This window comes from Pundamilia nyererei, unplaced genomic scaffold, assembly GCF_000239375.1.
Source record: "Pundamilia nyererei isolate P.nyererei 1_Seehausen unplaced genomic scaffold, PunNye1.0 scaffold00082, whole genome shotgun sequence".
Taxonomy (NCBI): domain Eukaryota; kingdom Metazoa; phylum Chordata; class Actinopteri; order Cichliformes; family Cichlidae; genus Pundamilia; species Pundamilia nyererei.
Window position 1 is genome coordinate 1,256,294 of NW_005187483.1, and position 5,544 is coordinate 1,261,837.

Consider the following 5,544-nt stretch of genomic DNA (forward strand, 5'->3'; position numbering starts at 1 on the left):
TTTGACCTTAGAACTGAAGAAGCTTCTCGGATGAGAGGTGAAACGTCTTCAAGTAACTTAAAGAAGTCCAGACGCTTTTCTTTGCAAGCTCCTTTGACTACGATGACCTGGATGACTGAGAACCTTCACAGACATACTCTAGCTGCTGTTAATGTTAGCTAAAATGTGACTTAGCTGCTCACGAGGACAGATTATTAGAGGAAGAAGACCCTTGGCCCCCTGTTCCATGCTTTTCTACAATGACATACAAATGTAGTCTCAAATCTCTCAGTTGCATTTTCATCTTTAAGGTTAATGTCTGTCTTTACAACTTGGGCATTTCTGTAGATTGAAAAATGGTGGCTATACTTCAGTATTTATTTAACACTTGTACACAGTTATTCTACTAAATACTGCAACACACTATTTAAATGTATATAATGAAAACATGTCTAATAGATTATAACACAATCAAACAACCAAACATAGCTATTGTTAACTACTCTGCCTTCATCTATGTTTTTTCTTTCCTTACGCAGTTGTATGTCATGGCTTAGCAGTGGGTCAGATCTCTTCTTATTACTTCCTAGTCCAAAGACCTATGCCATGGGTCAAAGCCCAGGAGTTCTGTCAGAAGTACTATGTGGACCTTGCTGTCCTGACCACAGAGGAGCAGTACTTCAGTGTCCTGAATGCTACTCCTGCCACAAAAGTCAGCTTTTGGCTTGGTCTGAAACGCCAGAGTGTCTCCAGTGACTGGCAGTGGGTGAATGGGGAACAACTGGGCTATGAACACTGGTACAGGAGAAACAATGAAGGCTGCTGTGCAAGTTTAGAGGCCATGCTGGAAAAAGACAAGAACCTGTTGGCTCGCTACTGTAAGGAACCACACATGGTTGTCTGTCAGGGTAAGTAATGCATTTTTTGCTCTTTTTGGAGTTAGAAACTGACAAATATAGTAACTACAAAGTCTAAATATGATACTCAATAAAGATGAGGCACACAACTAAAAAATGCAAACAGTCAGATTCACTGAAACACGATGCAGTGACTAAAAACCTGTTCTACCTGTCTAAGGTGAGTGTGTTGCCACAAGAAAATGATCCCATACTCTACTGGTTATGTTATGGTGCTTTGTTTATATCCTGCATCCACCTGCCTGTTATTATTTATAACAGATTAGTTAGGTAGCAGTTGAAAAAAATCATTATTAAAATAGTTTTGCTGGTTTAAACCTCTAAAGCAGGGCTTTAAAACTCGCAGCCCGTGTCACCCCTACTTGCGGCCCATATGTTGAGGTGAAGAAATATAATGCAATTTGGCCCTTGAAATTATTCTTTTTGTTAGGGAGGATTTCTTTCCTGTTGTTCCATAAAAAGATCATTAAAAAGGAAAAAAAAAAATTAATATGAAGGCAATATGAGCAGACAGTACAAACATGTTGGCTGCGTTAGTTCAGTGAGAAAGTTATTTGTAAAGAAAACATTTTTCACTGGCAGTAAAAAACTAATGTGTACACTTATGTCTGCATTTTTATTTTGTTAAATATGAACATAATGATTGCAAAAGTGCTGCAATGTGTCTGGCCAGAAAGAGTGTACCAATTTATTTATTTGGTAGTTCAATGAAAAGCTTCAGTTAGTTAAGAGTGAGAAAAAAAATTGTTGTTATACAATATTTATACAATATTTGAAATAATACAATGAGATGACAGTGCCAGCAGTGGCCCGCAGCTCTCTGAAGTTGGAGATCCCTGCTCAAAAGCACAGTAACATGAGACAGTACCTCCAACCAATTTAGATAGATGAACTAGTCCACCGTAGTTCATGCTGGAGTTCATTTTTTAGTATTTTACCAGGATTCTCCTGTTCCTCCCCACAAAAGAGCAGATACTGCTTCTGCTGCTGGCCCCCTCACTGACCTATCTAGCTCTCCTCATATAATAACCCATCACCTGGTATTTAAATCTCTGTTTTCTCCATCATTTTTCATCAAACCTATCTGATAACATGTTATTTTTTATGATCCATGATCCATACCTGAGCTCTTACTCGACTCTGACTGTTTTTCTTCCCACAGGTCCACATTCCCCTCAGTCGGTGACAGTGGACTCAGTGGGTGCGGAACATGTGAATCTTAGTTGGAATATCTCTGCCTTTATGCAGACGACACCACACAGTTACAATGTGACCATATGTGACAGCAGATGTGAGACAGTCCTTTACTCCTGCACCAATGGTTCTGCAGCGATGAGCATCAGCATCTCCAACTTAACATCAGGCACAAAGTATTTCCTACATATCTCTGCCTTTGTTGTTCGGCCTGACAGTGTTACTGGTGGAAACATCATCCTGCAGAGTAACCCTACAACAGTAGACGTTAAAACAGGTAAGGAAGTACTTCTTGTTTATTTTTGTGTCATGGCTTGCTTCCTAGATACTGTGTACAATAACTGACAACAACTTAAATTAAAATATTCTATTATATTCAGCCCATTTACTCATCATTGTAAACTGGTGCTCGTCTCCCTCTTTTGTATCTGTGTCTCTGTATCCTCTCTACTTCGGTAGATCACGATATCATCTTTGCTGTTTTGATGGTCATTAAACTGATGTTGCTTGCTCCTCCACTGTGGATTCTTTATCATATCCTTAAAAAAGGTAGATCTTCTTTCTCCAGTAAAAAATCTATATATTTAAAAAAAAATCTCCATAACATATAACATAATTTTTATTTTTATTTTTTAAACAGCAGGTCGTTTTGAAGAATCAAATCATTACATCTCTCCAGTGTTGCTCTCAACTGAAGACACAATTGTTGATCTGGTCCCTCAGAAAACTCCAGGCATTGGTTAAGACACGGAAAAAACATAGTCTAGACATTTGTAGAAAAATCTCTTCAAATGAAAAATGCCAACACAATGAATATAGAATACATGGAGACAGATTCATTTTTTAAATAAACTGCTTCTCATTTACAAATGAATCGTTAACCAGTGTGTAGAAAATACTACAGTTAAACCTTCTTTTTTGAAACATGGTATGACCAACTTTTCTAAAATACCTTTCGATTTTTATTAAATTTGATCCTAAATGAGTGACTAAGACCACGAACTCAACAGGATTGTGTTTTCCGTTGCCGTTTACCCACAGACTCATAGTACCGAAAGCCTTTACGCAGCCACAGATATTGCATTGTAGCGGCCCTTCACATAGGATGCAGGTTTAAGGCACTTTCACATTGGCTTCATCTTTATAAACAGACAGCTACACTGTTGTTTTGTATTGTATGGTTGTACCATTGGTCATTCAGATTAGTGAGCATATGTGAAAATATGTGACCCTCAAAATTTAAAAAAGTAGTCCCTGGAGTATTAGTTAAAAGCATTTTATGCTTCTTTTTTTTTTTAACTAAAACTACCTGTTAGTCATTTCCCACAAAATGTGTCATGCTGTAACTCATCACAGTCTGAGTTATGAAGTATTAGCACAAGTCAATGCAGTGAAGTGTCAGATGGACCACTGTAGTATCACTTTTTACCTCAAGATGAAACCGTCATTTGATTTTAATGAGCAGTAGGAAGAAATCACATATTATGTATTATGTTGTTTTGTTTTTCCACTTTTTCTTGATGTACTCACCTTTAGTTTATTTAAAAAAGCAAGAAAGTCAGTAAATGTGAAAAATGAGCGAAGAACAATATATTTCATCCAGTGCTGCTAGAAGTTATAAGTCATAAAAATATAAACTATTAAGAGGAACAAAAAGAAAAATTTAAACTGTAAAATTAAAAAAAAGTTTATTGTTGTTATTCTTCACTTTTAGGATTTCTTTTTTCTTTTATATTTTTTAGTGTTTTTTGTTCATTTGTTTGTTAATTACAATATTTTTTTTATTACAGGGCCCATTGATATTGGACGAAATATTATAAAGCTTCTTTCAAAATGTACTTGTTGCTTTAAATTAGAATTAGACAAACATAACTTTTAGGGTCTTCTCAATAGTTTAAGATAGTGGCAGTGCATTTAATTGAATGTCATGACCCAAATGAAACATTAGCATTTCAAAGATGGAAAATAACATTACCAGTATTCTTGATTGAGAGTGAGATATTTTTCTTGAATCAAACATAGGTCAAAAAAGTAGTGATTACACAAACAAGCAATGTGTTTTACATAAAGACCTTGCTGATCTCATGGTTCTCAGGCCTTTAGGTGTATTTTTTAAGCTGCCTTTAGGATTTATGTAGCGTATCAGGAAACAAGCTAACAGTAACTGAATAGCAGTATAAACAGTTAATTACTTACTATACTCTGCTGACAAGCTTATTTACAAAGAGTGGCATAGATACAAATATTCAATAAAGTTGTTGGTTTATTGATTATTTGCGCACATTTAATGAAAAACAAAGAAAAAAGGCTTTGGGATTGTACCAACTTGTTCTTTCTATAATTTCTATAATTTTTTATATATATATATATAACAATATATAACAATTATATTGTTTTTTAATCCTGTTGTCTACTATTTATATTTGTTGGTATGGAGCACCTGTAATTTCGTTGTACATGTACAATGACAATAAATGACTATTCTATTCCATTCTGTTCTTTTCTATTTCTGTTTCTACAGGAAAGTAAAAAGGTATGTAGCAGCCATGTGCTGCTAATGCACTTGATTAACTGATCATCAGCATGTGTGACCACCTATATAAAAGCACAGGTTTTGGCAGTTTGCTGGTCTGGAGCACTCAGGTGTCAGTGTTATAGAAAGGCATACTCTCCCCTGGAGTGTATGTCAAAGCAAATTCCCCCTAAGGTCAAACCATGAAGTGCTGAGAGACATTGCAAAAACCCCAGAGCTACATCTCAGACTCTACAGGCCTCAGTTAGCATATTAAATGTTAAGGTTCATAATTGTATGATTATGAAAGTAGAATGTGAGCCAGATTTCTGGAACAGTGTTCTCTAACGCACAGTGCCACATTTGGAGAAAACCAAACTCAGTATATCAGCACAAACACCTCATACCGACTGTCAAACATTAAATAGTAGTGGAGCTTTGTTGACCTGAGTTTGTTTTGCAGTCACAGGATCTGGGGACCTTGCAGTCATTGATTTGACAATGAACTCATCTATATACAAAGTTAATGCAAAGTTAATGTGAGGCCATCTGTCTGACAGCTGAAGCTTGGCTGAAACTGGGCCCTGCAACAAGAGAAAGATGTCAGGCATACCAACAACAGCAGAATGGCTGAAAAAAAAAAGGAATCAAGCTGCTACGGTCATCTAGTCAAAGTTTAGAGAAGAACAGTTGACCAACATTCTGCCACAAAAAGTGTTAAGGTAATACAGAATATGAGAGCTTTAACTTATTGCTGCCCAAGGTGGTTCCACAAGGTGTTAAATCAAGACCTATACTTACTTTTTGAAACCACTGCATAGTGTTCAGTGGAATAAATGCTACGCAGTGCTATGACTATGTTCCACCAACTTACCGACTCAGTCATTAATTTTGCTCAACTTCCAGTCTATGACTGGGCTAGACTGAGGGGAGAGGGGGGGG